The sequence below is a fragment of the Oryzias latipes genome, chromosome 16 (genome assembly GCF_002234675.1).
Source record: "Oryzias latipes chromosome 16, ASM223467v1".
NCBI classification, from domain to species: Eukaryota; Metazoa; Chordata; class Actinopteri; order Beloniformes; family Adrianichthyidae; genus Oryzias; species Oryzias latipes.
Window position 1 is genome coordinate 8,208,937 of NC_019874.2, and position 15,651 is coordinate 8,224,587.

A 15,651-nucleotide genomic window follows, 5' to 3' on the forward strand; every position below is an offset into this window, starting at 1 on the left:
CTGTTTTGCAACAGGTTTTTCCCTCATTTCCTTTTTTTTGAATTGAAGCAAAACCAGTAGAAATGCAGTGATAACATTCTACTATTTTCTATTTTTGTGTGAAACAATGATCTAAAATCAAGAAAAGGAGAGCTGCAAAGAGTAACCAATAACTAGAATACAGCTTGTTGCTTTTAACTGTGACTCAATAACAGTTTCTTTTTCTTTTTCTTTTCCACAGACTCTGAAAAAGACAACCCAAGGTGAGTGAATGACATTATAAACACTTGGGTGACTATTAAATCATTTTCAATTCAATTCAATTTTATTTGTATAGCCCAAATTCTCAACAACAGTCGTCTCAGTGGGCTTTGTACCGGTAATTGTTAAGTGAACATCCAATCAAAAGGATCATAAATGCATAAAATTCAATAGGAGAATACTAAACGTTAACTAAACAGACTAAACTAAACTGGGCATCCCTGCCCTTAGACCTTCATATTGCAGAAATACAGCTGCGTGTACAACACCGGAAGTGGGTTTTTTAGTACACATTAAATGAATTAATATGATTAGTGTGTGGAAACAGAGAAGATAGAGGGGAATGGTGTAAAAAACAGGAGAAACAAAGGCAGCAGATGTGACGATGTTGAGGTTTCTCTCAGGAAGTGGGAATGACAGGAAAAAAAGAGGAATGATCAACGGGACAGGTCATGTCGAATGATTTGTGACAACAGCAAGGAGGTAGGTTGAGATGCACTGAACACGTTTAGGAGGGAATATCTGTGTGAGCCAGGTGGTAGAGGGGGTCGTCCAACAACTGAAGGGTTGGCGGATCGATCCCCGCTGTCGTCCCCTGAGCGCGGCTGGTCTGCAGCTCACTGCTCCCCCCAGGGGATGGGGCAAAATGCAGAGAAGAATTTCTCCATTGTGTGGGATAAATTAACAATCAATTATTATTTTTATTATTATTATAAACCATGGGTACACAGGGGCTCATAGTGACCCCTCAGGGTGGCAGCTAAAATAAAAGAAGACAGGAATGCAAAAAACGGTTAACAACTCCTTGATGATGGCTGATGGAAGGAGATTTGAGTAAAGGTTTAGCATTAAGCCTACTTGAAGAAAGTAATAACAGCTCAGGTACCAGTAAAGAATTGACTGTTCGCTGAATCATGAACGCTTCTGTTGAAAGAAGCGCACAGGTCAGTCCTGTTGAGTGGAGTGGATAATGGGAGTTTTCTAAATTAGTTCGCTCTCAAAGGACATAATGGAAGTAGAGCTTGGAGAATTGATACATGTGCTGTTGATAAGTGCCACCCAGTCAAAGGCAAACACATCGTCAAATTTGTGCCTGCTGAAGAAGAATGGGTAGAGGAACTGAAACAGATCAGATGAAGAGCTGGGCTTTCCAAGACTTTGGATAGAAAACCAACAGTTAGAACACAACTGTAATAAATGAATAACAAAAAAGCATCACAACAGTTTTACCTTTCAAATTCTGAAGAAACAATAAAACTACAAAAGATCCTATGGATTACTGATGTTTCCTGGCTTCACCTGTAATCCTAGAAGCAGTGCGGAGCTTTCTTGCAGTGATGTTACTTTGAGACCCTGAGATGATTAAAGGTTAATCTTTGTGCTCAGAGTGTTTTGCGCCACAGTTGATGTTCAGACCTTCTTGATTGTTGTAGCTTGGCATGACCCCCGATTCTCTTGTTAAGGAAGCAACAGGACAGTGCTGACTGGCTTTTTTTCAAACAATGTAAGCCAGATTAACAAAACTCAGTTTATCTCTAAAGAACAAAAATTATTTTAGAGCAAACATGCTATTTCTCTCTTTGCATATGTATTTAATAATATTGTTAATTTTTTATAATTACAAACAGAAAAAGAGGTTTAGTTAAGAAAGTAAGATCACATTAAAAAGAAATGACGTGAAAAATGTACGTGATTTATTTTTTAAGTACAGATAGAAGGTAAAAGAATGAAGAGAGAAGATAGAGAAACAATTAAGAAGATAATTGAAGGTCACGGAAATATAGATAAAAATCTGATCAATACCACATTTTCTTTATTATTCTGCAGTTGAATCTGTTAGCTTTTGATGTATGTTGTGTTAAAGTTGTAATGTTTTAAACTACAAGGAAGTGCAGCTCAGAGCTTTTGTGTGCTTTCTGCTCTCTTGGAAGATCCAGAGGCTTGTGTCCGGAGCGGCATCTATCGTAACCCCAAAGATGAATCAAATATCAAAAGCAAAGATGAAGAAAAACTTTTCATGGTGCAGATGTGCTAATGAATCTAACATCTCTTGAAATTCTTTCGTGCATTTCACCCACAATCAGGCCCCTGTTTTACCGTAGGGGTATTTTCTAGTTCTAATATGACCCGAAGAGCAGAGAGAAAATGAAAGACAAAGACACAGGATGAGACTTTAAAAATAGCTGACAGTGATGATTAAACCAAAAATTTTCTGTTTTTTCAACAAAACACTACAGCTATGTCTTTTAAATTTTTTTTTCTAACGTCATTGCAATCATTTAGCAGTGCATACCCACCCTCCACCCACAGATATGTATGTTTCTGCATGTGTTGGTGTGTATGTGTGTGTGCGGGTTAAGCTCCCCTAAAGCTAAATAAGTAATCTCAGAGCGTCCCTTTCCACAGGTAAGACGCTCCTACACGGATGCAGCGTTCTGTAATTGCAGTGGTATCGTTTCCGTTTTTACTGGGTTCTGATTCATTTTGAGGCTATAATGGGATCGAAAGCATTTTATATCAAGTCTGTTGGGGGGGGGGGTTCTCATTATCTTAGACATCACTCAGAACAACACTATTACTGTTGTGTTTTTGATAGACCAAACAAAGAAGATGGTTTTTCTTAATCACTCATTTCTCACTGGTATCTTCAAGTTGACTCGCAGTATTTCTGGGTGAGGATTCCAATCTAGTCCCTGATTGTTCATTAGGCTGATCCAACAGCATCAGCAGCATACAGAACACAGACAATCTGAGAAACCATCACACAGTTTAGAGCTAATCTGGCCTTATCTATGGATGGAAATCAAAACACTCAGTGATAAGGGTACTGTCATTTTTACTTGCTGGTTCATAAATCATTTTTTCCTTCATTCAATTAGTAACTCCGTTCTTTGCAATAGGTTGGATATTGAAACCACCTCCCCCTAAGATTCAGTGGTTCTGCAGCCGATGTCCTCAAGAGGAACATAATAAGATTTCTAAAAGCTGCCAAAAAATAGTGAATGCTGCTATTAAGAAGTGAAACTAGGTTCAGTTTAGTTATTTCTCCGAAAACCAAGGAAATTACTAGGTTACACCAACACAAAGGAAAATTTAACTTTTGTTACATTTTTGTATTAATGTTCAAACTAAAGATATTTTTAACATTGCTAAATTGTAAAAACCTTTGCTGGACGCACAATAGAGATTTGCACCCTCTTCATAGTCTAAAGGCTGTGTCTCACAGCCACTACGTATGTTTTGTGCATTTTCCACGTATGAAGTTTCGGTCTTTTGTGATACATGATTTATTCATAAGTGTTTCTTACGTTCGTCATTCGTCGATATGGGCAGATGTCTGTCAAGGGTTTTGTCCGACGGGTCTTTACAGGAATTCTGTTTTGAGTTCTTGAGTAGCTGACCGGTTAAGAATTACGCAGTTTACGCTTATTTTACATAGTTTATACACAGCTATTACATTAAATCTTACATGATTGTGTGTGATTTTTTTGAGATGCATTCGCAATATTGTGTTTTTCCATGACCATTCCATGTATGTCTAATGCAGTGTTTTTCAACCAGTGTGTAGTGTGCCGCGGGAGATGGTCAAGTGTGCCGTGGGAAATTGCCCTCATTAACTGATCTAAAAACATTTACCATCTCCAGGATTTCAGCTCTCTGTTCATCCAAACAGGCCCTGATAAAACACTGAGGAGTTAGGAATATAAAAGATCGTAAAATACTTTTTCTTTGCGTTTATTTTATTTTATTAAAGACATTTTGATAAGAATGACGTACCGCGATTCAGCTGTACCTTCGGCTGTATTTTGGAAAAGTCCCGTCCCTTTAACTGTCTCCACCAATCATTCTTGGGGGGGTTAATCACATGTCATCGGTCTGACCAATCAGAAGTGCTTAAAGTCTTCACTTCCTTGTTCTGATTCTGCTCGTAAAGTCGCTCAGTTCTACGAAAATACCAGCTAAAGCTCGTCTTTAGCGGTGTAGCTTTCCACAGAATCCGGTGTCAGACCGTGGAACAAGTGAACAAAACAATGAAGCTCCGAAAACCGATCTCCGGCCGTTTTATGCACTACATCTCCCATGATGCATTGGGTTGTGAGAGTGAAAGCGCACAAGGAGATCTGTTGTTAAACGTCTTGAAACCAACGAACACACATCAAACTGTTTTTAAATCTTCTAACTTAACTTTTATTGCATCTTTTAGAAAATAACAACTGCAACTTCCAGCTTTTTCTGCAACAATGATCACAAACATGCATGTGAGATTGTGGAGGGGCTGTAGATCAATACAGACTATGAGTTTGTCTTTTTTTTTTTTTTAATTTTTGCATGCTGGTGTGCCGCGGGATTTTTTTTAAGGTTAAAGTGTGCCGTGGCTCAGAAAAGGTTGAAAAACACTGGTCTAATGGACTTTTCACTCATGTACCAGCGATGTATAACTTCAATATCATGTATATGGCACACTTTTCACGTTCAAATTACATAATTGACACACAAATCACAAATAAATTGCATATAAACAGCACAATAATCACACACTGTTCAAGTTCTACGTTTATTTACGTGGCACCACATCTCCACCTTCACTTAAATTGCGTGGTTTATTCTTACTTCTGTGGTTTTAATGGGGTTAATATATGATACATCTTTGAAAATTTCACATAAAGACCACAACTTTTGTAACTTCTTCCACATATATTCATGTATGACCAATTTTCATCAGTGCAATATGTACAAAATGTAAATAGTGGCTGTGTGACACAGCCTTTATGTGGAGCACAGGTATGTCAACAGTAGCTGGGATAGGCTCCAACAACTCTGTGACCCAGAAAGGCTTAAGCAGGTTGAGGAAATCAAGGGATAGATGTGGAAATATCGACCAGTCAGATATACCACCTATTTGCTAAACCAATAAAAAAATGTGATTGGAACTCTATAGGCCCATACCTGAAACTGGACGCCTTTGACACCCAGTTTCATAGATGGGAAACTCTTTCCAGGCCTCAAGCTCTGCATTCCTACATATTTTCCTACATACCCTGCTCTGATATGTTGTAATTGGCTGGACACACCTGTACCAGGTAATCAGTCATGGGTATGGCTTGGATATCTAAAAATCATGAAGACACCATCCTGCTGTCGAGGCTCGGAGTTGCCCATCCCTGTAAGTCTGGCAGCAGTGCTTTTCATGCAGTATGATTTGGGGATCACAGCAGTTCAAATATCTGAACTTTGGCCAAGAAGAAGGGATGCATCAATCAGGGACTCAGCCTGTGTTGACACAATCAAAACCAACATGGAGGAGAATCTAATCATTCTCCTAAACTTTTTAATAGATTTTTTTGTACATAGACAATAATAAAAATAATATCTTAATTTTTGTTATTTTTCTTTTTTCCCCACTCAGACTAATGCGGGACAGCAAGTCGTCAAATTGGGTCACAGAGAGACGGAAGTACCGCTGAAAGCGGCAGTCATTTAAACGCAGCTCCTGCAGTAGATGGTAAAGCTCACCGTGCTGGGAGAGTCTCTGAATGATCTCATGAACTCAGACATGGAGACTCTGCAAAGTGATACAAAGCTCTACAAAGACTAACGACGAACGTCTAATGTCTAACGACGAATGTCTTTGTAGAGCTCTAAAATAAAGAAACACCTGATCTCCAAACATCATCCCTGTCTTCCATGCATTGTAAAGAAGACATACGGTCAATGTTCCTATGTAGCGATGAAGCTAAACACGTTTAACACTAGCTCCTCCCATACACCTCTGGAGCATTAATTTCATGAACACATTTTTGGACAGCGGCGGATTCAACGCATATTGAAAGACAGGCTAAATACACAAATCTCAAATTTTAAAAGCGTTTGGTGTGAATGCAACATTGTTTTTTTTTGGTAAGCTCGATTTATTCAATATGTAAGAGGTGATGAAATGACTAAAAAGCTCCAGTTTGGTCTCATCTGTCTAAAGGACCAAAAACCAATATATATTTTTATAATTATTTTTATGGCTACGTTCACACTGCAGGCTGAAACGACCCAATTCCGATTTTTTTGCCCCTATGCGACCCAATTCCGATCTTTTCATGACAGTCTGAATGACACAGATCCGATCTTTTCAAATGCGACCCAGGCCACTTAGGTTTGCCGTCCTGAATCCGAAACGTATCCGATCTTTTCAATTGCGACTGCCGTCTGACCGGCCAGGCCACCTAAATCCGAATCGTTCGTCATCGATACGCAACAAACGTCATCATTCTGCGTTGAAATAGGCGGGAACGAGAACGTAAACAGCAACCGTGGCGGACGATGCTGCAGAGACCCGTCAGTGGAAGGGAAGCGATGTCCCCAATTGTATTAATATTTGGGGTGACAGCACTATTCAGGCCAAACTCCAGGGCTCTTATCGCAACCGGGCGGTTTTTGAAAAAATTAACAGCTAAATGGCCGAGCGTGGTGTTGAACATTTTCTCGTGAGTACTTATTTTTCTTTCTCCCCTTCCCGACCGTGGTCAGAAGCGCGGGGGACCCTAGGCGGATCCTCCTCCTCCCTGTTCTGACCCTTCGATTCTCCAGGATTCTCCAGAGCGGGTTAATAAAAAGTCCATAGCATTTATTCTGGGGGAAACCTTCTTTTATTACCGTTGTCCTTCCTCCGTAACACACAACATGAATGCGCGCCCACACTGCCGCCCCCCCATTCTCTCTCGCTGCACGTGCTCTTTTCCTGTCCCTTACACAAACGCGCGCACGAACCTGTGGGCCCACGAACCTGTGGGCCCACAGGTTCGTGGGCCCAATACATACACATTCCCATTCCACAAGAGTGGTTACAGACGATCCCGGCTCCAATGCATTCTTAAAAATGGGAAGATTGTTATTGTGCTGGCTCCTTTGTGAAAATAAATGTATTAATGAAAAAAGAGCTCCGCTGTTGACAACACTGTTGTTGACATCCATGTTAACGTAAGCTACTTCCGCAAACGAGTGACGTCATTCGACGTTGAGTACTCTTCTGCGCATGCGGGTCAACTCTGGGTTGTTTCACGGTCACACTGTAGATCACAAAAGTTCGGATTTAATTGGAAATGTGAACGGTCTAGCAAACAATTCGGATTTTTTCAAAAAATCGGAATTGAGCATTAAGCCCTGCAGTGTGAACGTAGCCTATGACTCCCTTCTGTCTGTGGTTTTCTCCTAGGTTGTCTTTATGAAATCCTGTATGACTCAAACTGCTTCTGATCTGCCTCTGATGTACTAAAACCCCTGTCTAGGGGCTTGTAAATGGATGTAGCATAAAGATCAAAAGAAAAAAATAAATACAACAATAACTCAAAAACTCTCAAAATCAAACCCAGGCTAAAAATAAGCTAGGAATTTATTTACAGACAAACTCAAAAAACTAGACAAAAACTACCAAAATACAAAGACCAAAGCCTCTGACAGTCAAACAAAAATACTAATACAGTCTTTAGATAATTTTAAACATAAAAAATTGTATTTTATAATAAGAGGAGAAAGAGGGATTTGAGAAGAGTTGTTCCGTGTGACCCCTAAACCAGATTAGTCTGCACACAGAACAGGACATCGCAACAGCAAAAAGCCAAGGGCAGAATACCGGTAATTCTGTTAGCATTATTAGCCAGTTACAGCCAATAAAATGTCAGTTGTTGGTGTGATAAGTAATTAGATTTCTGAGAAAACATCAGGTTAGACAGAAGATGTAGATAAAACAAAACAAAGACAGAAAAGATGTGAAGAGAAGCTGTTTATCTTTTATCTAAACATGTTCAACTTATTGTCATGGTTTACCACCAGTCGGACCTGGTGAAGTAACTTGGTGAAGCAGCGGTTAAGTAGTAGTTTTTTAAAAATATATATGACATTTGGCCGGCCGTGGGGCAGCGGTAATGTGATCAACCTTCAATCAGAAGATTGCAGGTTTGATTACCACCTTGAACACTAAACCCCACCTTGCCTCTGGTGGAATGTCTGGGCCTTTGAGAAAGGTAGAAGAGCTTAGCATGGTTTCATGCCAAGAAAGAGCACTACAGATAAAATTTTCTTTAAGGATGTTGATAGAGAAGTACAGATAAGATCAGAGAGAGCTACACTGTTTTTGTAGATCTGGTGAAAGCTTATTATGGGGTTTCCAGAAAGGAACTGGGGTATTGTATGAGAAAGCCTGGAGTGACAGAGAAATATGTAAGAGCAGTGTAGGACATGTATGAGGGCTGTAAGACAGTGGTGAGATGATCTTTATGGGTGACAGGTGGTCCAAGGTTGAGGTGGCATTACATCATGGATCAGCTTTGAGCCCCTTCCTGGTTCTAATGATGATGAACAGGCTGACAGATGATGTTAGACAGGAATCACCATAGATTATGATGTTTGCAGACGATATTGTGATTTTTAGTAAGAGCAGGGAACAGGTGGAGAAGCTAGAGAGGTGGAGGTTTGGCCTGGAAAGGAGAGGAATGAATGTCAGCCAGTGATGAAGTGAGTGCAGGCAAGTTGGAATGGGTGGAGAAAAATGTCAGGTGTGACATAGATCCTGTTTTTCATAACCAGGAAAACTGTTTTCTGCCACAGTCATGAGCCAGTTAGACCATTGGGATATTGTGTGACAGAACACTTACAGCTGAAATGAAAGGAAAGGTGCAGAAAACGGTGGTGAGAGGAGCCATGTTGTTGGGCCTAGAGACAGTGGAACTGAAGAAAAGACAGGAAGCAGAGCTGGAGGTAGCAGAGATGAAGATACTGAAGTACTCTTTGGGAGTGACCAGGATGGATAGGATCAGGAATGAGGACATAAGAGGGACAGAACACGTTAGAGGTTGTGGAGATAAAGTCAGAGAGGCCAGACTGAGATGTTGGGACATGTCTAGAAGAGAGATGGTGAATCTTTTGGTAGAATTATGCTGCCTAGAGCTGCCAAAGAAGAGGTCTAGAGGAATGTCAAAGAGGAGGTTTGTGCGTGCGGTGAAGGACAACATGAAGGTAGCTTTAAACTCCCTGATTGTGAGCAGATCAACCAGTTTTATATCCTGCTGAACCACCTTCCAGGTGGAGGGACCAGAGAATGATAAGCTTTTTACCAAGTTCTGTGAATACTGATGGAATAACAGAGGTTATAAAGAGAGCAAAGGCTGTGACGTTGTTTTTTGCATGAGAAGTAAAAAATCTAACAGTACTGGCTGGAGAATGGATTTGTAAATGAAAATGTACCAGTTCAGGAGTCTGCAAGTGGGTACAGAGGACAGTAAACAGAAGACTGACTACTGGGTGCAGTGGTGAGTGAGGGTTTTGCTGCCTGTTATAAATCTGAGTTCCACGATAGACATCATTTTCATACACAGAATATTCCAATGGTCTAACTGGCTCATGACTGTGGTAGAAACCAGTTTTTCCTGGTTATGAAAAACAATACCTACGTCAGAAAAAGAAGGCAAGACTTTAAGTCGCAAATAATTCAAGCTGAATGATATCCAAAGGCAATTGCAGGAGCTTAAGAACAAGGGCAGCTAATTTTGGACAACTAAATCATCAACATAAAAGTGCAGAGCTGCATCTCTAAGAACATGAGGCATGTTGTTGATTTAAATAGTAAATTGAGTAAACCCTAACATTAAGCCTTGTAAGACCCTCTTAAAAATTTGTAGATAACTTGATGTTTGACCACCAAGTTGTACACAGTGTGACCAGTTAGTTTAGGAACCAACCGCTAGCCTAGTCTGTAAGTGTGTATTCAGACTGGACACATTTGGTCCACGTAAAGTGAACGAGAGTTTGTTTCCCCCAATAATCTGGGACAAATTTTCAGTCTGAATACAGTCTTCCGCCCATATTCACTGGGCTTAGGGACCAGAGAGACCCGCGAATACGCACAATCCATGAATACCCATGACCCCCTCACCCCCCGGCGGGTTGAAGAATGTCCGTCCCTGATCCTTCTTCATTAAGAAACCATTTGAAACATTTCTGATGCTTTGTAAAAAAAATAATCAAAGAAAAAATTCTCACCATAAAGAGTTTTTTTTTTTTTTTTAATTTAGAGCAATTGACTGTACTATAGTGTACTTTATAACACATTCGGAGTCCCACTGTCTCTCTGTGCCTTGAAACCATGAAGGGCCAGTGCATCCCCCTTTACCAGTTAAGTGCGAGGGGGCATCTTCTTTCAGAGGAGGCCGGTTTCAACCATCATTCATTCATCCAGATGATAGTTAATCTCTGCAATTATCTCCCTCAATGTTTCAGGATATTTTTTGGCCACTTCCAAGTCAGCCGATGCCATTTCCATTTGGAAGGGAATCAGAAATAGGTGGAAATATCTCTCAGCAGCCAGCATTCAGGCCGATGGGCCAGCGTGCTCTTCATCTCTGCTCCCCTCCTCCCCCGCAGCACTTCCTTAGGACGCAAAAGTCTCATACAAGCGTCTTGAGCTGAGTTTTTGTCATGAACCGGTGGTGACAAAAAAAAAAACTGCAAATATTGGAAACCGCAAATAGTTAAACACAAATAATCGGGGAACACTGTACACCCAAGTGGACCCTTGTCCTGGACCAGGAACTGCTCTCGGACCTATCTTTGGAGGTTGTCTCAGTATGTTTCCAATCAGACTAAGCTTTGGTTCGTTCTCTCTGAGATTCCTCAGTCTGAAAACAATTCGTTCCCAGAGCGGAACCACTGAGCGAAACGGTCACCATAGCCAGTGGTCATGTGATGTAAAATTAAGTAGGAATGAAGCAACTGATGAGCTGCGGAAAAAAGGAAAAGCAATGATTGACGTATTATCAAAAATGAAAAAAAGGATTCAACTGTTTACATATTATGTGGTTGGATAAATACAGGCTCATTAAAACAACTTTTAAAGCAGGGGTGTCAAACTCATTTTCACCAAGGGCCACATCAGCAGAGTGGTTGTCCTCAAAGGGCCAGATATCATTTATACATGTAACTAAATGCAATGAAAAATAAATGTAACTACTCCTTAATGTTAAATAACTCATTATTTATTTATCATAACGTTTTAAAGTAATAATTGCAGTTGCATTAAAAAACATGTTTGCTTGTTACTCTAGCATAAATCCTTTTTAAATTGATTCTGTCATGTTAGGTTATATGGACAGTGTTTAAGTCCTAATGTATACTTGCTCAATCCAATATTTCAAGTCTAATCCTTCCTAGATATGAATAAATACACACCAATTTTTATTTTAAGAAATTAAAAAACCTTTATGCTGTCGCGGGCCACATAAAATGACATGGAGAGCCACATTTGGCCCCCGGGCCTTGAGTTTGAAACATGTGTTTTAAAGTGACACACTGCTCCTCACTGTTTCATTTGTATAAAACATTTATCAGCGTACCTTCTTAGCCGTCTTCCTGCCAGTAACCATCCTGCAGCTTCCACTGGACCAAAAAATAAGCATAAAGTGTTGAGCCTGACGTTGATGTAGACCTTCCAAATTTGTAGGCGTAATATAAAGTTTGAATGAACTATCCCCACAAATATTGCAAAGCGCGGGGCTCCATAATTTCTGCCTTAAGTTGTTATGCCCTACCCTCGTAATTCCTGACCAACGAGTAAAGAGATCTTTAGTCTTGTGATTTTGTTAACAAGCTTTAGTCCGGAACAGAAAAGTCTCCTTGATGGCAGTTTGAATACAAACCAAATGCAAGGTTCAGGACTTGATCCGGACCAAATTAAGCGAACTGGAGAGAACTGCTTTGGAGAGATCAATGAAGGGCAGCACCGTAGTCCTTTGCATCAATGGTTTAAACCTCATTTTGGACCTTTAGGAAGGTAGTCACTATTGCGTTTTTATTAAACCAGATTGATGGAAAGATAAAATGTCATTGAGGTGACTTTTAATCTGTTTATTTTTATTTTTTTTCTAGAATTTTTGCTCAAACATTTCAAAATGGGCCTGTATTGTTTAGTGCTGTAGGATCACTGCCTTGCTCTCCACATCTTTGCTGCAGAGCTGTTCAATCTGCCTGAGGCCACAAAATGAGCAGCTGAACAATTAGTGAGAACTTTGGACTGTAGAATAATCCCAGCAGACATTTCTGGGTTGTAAATGTATCATGTTGGGGACATTCATAAATCTATTGACCCGAGTCACTTAATCTCTCTGTGGTAGATCATTTACCCATAGCTGAAATCTGAGTTGGGAATCAGGATGTTTCAGATGTCAGAAGAACAGATTGGCTGAAATGAACCTGTTTAATTTGGGCCAGTCTTGTCTCGCTGAGACAGTTCTACAGTTTTATTGGTCACGGCGTCTCAATGGTTTGATTCCACACCATTGACAGTAATGTGGCTAAAAGGAAATGTGCCTTTTGATTAAGCAGTGAAGTCCTAGACATTCTGAGGAAGCCCCTAGCCTTCATCTTCAAGACTGACCCACAAAAAGTGGAGAAAAGCTTCTATTTGGCTCAATTGATACTTTTAATGAAATGTCACATACTTGCTGTCAGTGTCCACTCCAACTTACGAAGGAATGGGTTTCCTATCTGTTTATTCCTGTCTGCTCAAACAAAACTTTTAGTTTCCAACTAGATGTTTAGACATGTTTGTTATGGTGATATATGATTACGGTAAAACAAATGTCACAAATATTTTGTACCCCATTTTTAGTCAGCAAGTAATGCATCAAACAGTTCCCCACATCAGTCACCAAAGCTTCCTCCTCTGATGAATTAAGAAGCATACTCTGTTATGAAACCAGGGAGCAGAAATAATCATGGAAGCCTTTGCTGGAGTTCTTTTCCTTTTTCTATTTTGGATGTAAGTACAAAAGTGGACCTCACACAATTACATCCGACTGCTTCAGCATAAAATACAATTTAACAGACAAATAATCTTAAAAGTACTTTTTCATACAATTTCATTTTGAAGTAAGCCAATTTTTAGTTTTAAGTCTGAGCTTTACAAAGACAGACGTTTTCCTTGTGGATAAAATAAAAGGACAGCTTGAACCTAACAAAAGGAGTTGCAGTTTGAAATCAACTAAGTAGTGGAGCTTTGAAAAAGCAACGCCACCATCAGTAAAACAGGGATGGTTAGTCACAGCGGAGATTTGTTTGGCCTCGCCACACTTTTGCCACATGAACTCAAACCGAGAATCCAATGTCAACAATTTAAAATATGTTAATTCTGCTGTTTTTTTTAAATCTAAAATGTGATTGTTTTCTGACATTTTTTATTTTTTTTTTAAATTTGGTCAAGACTTTAAGTTCAGTAATGTTTGAAAGTGGCGCAAGTCTTTTGGGAAAAGGGGGTTGGATTTTTCTTCCCAACACAAATATGTTATGAGGGGGGAAAAAAGGTGTGGTGTTATTTCCTCACATAAACAACCCTCTGTTAGAGATGTTGAACATAATGGCACCCTTGGGCTCCGCCTTACCTCTCCCTTCAGTGGTCTTTGTGCATTTACAGAGAAAACCTTGAGAAATACCATTGATGTGTAAATCTTCATCTGATTTTTTACTTTAATGGAGTAAGTGCATCCCAAGAGGCCATTTAATCCTGAGATTTGTTTTTGTGTAGGTGACTGCCACACGATAAGTGCCCAGAAACCAGTCACACTTTAAAACATCAACATGATTGGACTAATTTTTAATTTGAGATCTGATCAACACACTTCCATTTTGACAGATAAGAGCAGAACCACAAGACAGCATTCATTTAGCTGTTGCAGCCACTGGCAGGCCCTACTCGTTAGCTGTTTGGAGAGCTCTGGATAATTGTGTCACGCTCAATGACCTTGATAACACTGCAGTGTCAGTTGGAAGCTTTTACTCGTGATCGAGAATAAACACTCTGTTTAGCAAGAAAATAGGAGAAACGAACGCAGGTAATTAATAACCAAATATTACCTGTCACATCCGTGTACAAGTAATTATGTCTGCGTCCAGAAAAATCCATACAAGTGGCATTTTTTAAACCTCTTTCTCTCACACACAGGCACGCACACACACACATACACACACACACACACAGAGTAGTGCCTCAAGTTGGCCCTTGCTTGTTTGTGATAAACGTTGCATTTGTGTCCAGGGTTTAGGCTTATTTCTGCTCAGTTGCCTGCTCAGGCTAAGCTAAGCCTTGTGTTGCTGATAATGACAACTGTGCAAAGAGTGCAGGACTGAATGAAAAACCAGTGGGGGTGGTGAGTGGCTGTGGATTTAGTCACTCTTTCCTGCCATGCCTTTATTTACAATCCTTCTGTGTCCTGCAGTGTCACACAGGGTGCACACTGTTCTACCTCACATTTACTCTGTTCAGCAGTGGAGGGGCTTATTTTCTCCAAGAGCTGGGGGTGTCGCCATACAAAGCTGGTGGGTTTTTGGTGTGCTGCAGAAAGATTTCACCAGCTGGGTCTTTGTGAGTTGGGAAATTGCCTCAACATTTGTTATAAAATGTGCCTTTTCAAGTGGTGGTTAAAATGAGGAAAACTAGATTGCAGCAGTGCATTAGAGGGTTATAAATACCACCATCTACTGTGGCAGGGCAGCATTTTGCATACTATCAGCAAATATAAGAATACCTACAGTTTCCTCCTTTGAATCCCTTTTAGAGTTATGCCCATGCTGGAGCCTATCCCAGCAACTGTTGTGTAAAGGCGTGGTACAGCCTGAACAGGTCACAGTTCATTTGAGGACCACACACTGACACACATTTACACATAAGAAAAATTTTGAATACTAGATGAATCTATGAAGCAGGTTTTTTGGGATTCAAACCAGGCCTTTTTCGTTCTGAGGCAAGAGCGCTAACCACTACAAAATACGTGATTTAAAAAACTTACCAAGGTTGAGCAGTTTATACCCCGAATTTGTCTTCAAGTAGGTTCTTTCCATATCCAACATGCTAGTTCTTCAGCCTCCTCATCAGCACGGTCTGTGGGGCAGTCAGGTAATGCACATATCCTGTGGCTCTCCTGTATCAAGGGCATGCAGACCTTCTTCTGCCAGTCTTGACTTGACTCCTTGCATGGCAAAGTGCCCTGCTCATGTGGTTTTTCTTGCCACCTGACCTGCAGCCCTGTATCTGACCAAGCTGTGTGAGTTCTCCCTGCCATTCTTCAAGCTCTCATTGTGGATTGTGTTCATTAAAGTTCTAGTGTTTTATCTATTAAGGGGCAGATGAAGCTTCATGAAGCATTAAAGCGTTTCAGCCAATTGGTTCATGAAAAAAAGTCTCTCAGTTCCATCAGAAATAACAGCTAAAGCTCGTCTTTAGTGTTGTAGCTTTCCGCGGTATCTGGTATCAGACCGTGGAACAAGTGAACAAAACAATGAAGCTCAGAGAAGCAAGTCTGTCTGGGATCTGCATCAGTTTTCGCACTACATCTTCCATGATGCATTGGGTCTAAGTGACAGCTTACAATGAGTCTT

The 15,651-nt window shown here is 40.3% G+C and overlaps 1 protein-coding gene across 3 annotated transcripts in view; it reads left to right on the plus strand.

Annotated features, from left to right (window-relative positions):
* Nucleotides 1-15,651, plus strand: part of tsnare1 (t-SNARE domain containing 1) — a 182,395-nt gene that overhangs the window by 38,918 nt on the left and 127,826 nt on the right. For 2 of the 3 annotated variants that reach the window (XR_002291925.1, XM_011484938.2), the window contains exon 2: nucleotides 221-242. The exons of the other annotated variant lie outside the window; for it this stretch is intronic. The gene's annotated coding sequence lies outside the window, so the exon portion shown is untranslated. The remainder of the gene's footprint in view (nucleotides 1-220; nucleotides 243-15,651) is intronic. 3 annotated transcript variants of the gene reach the window in all.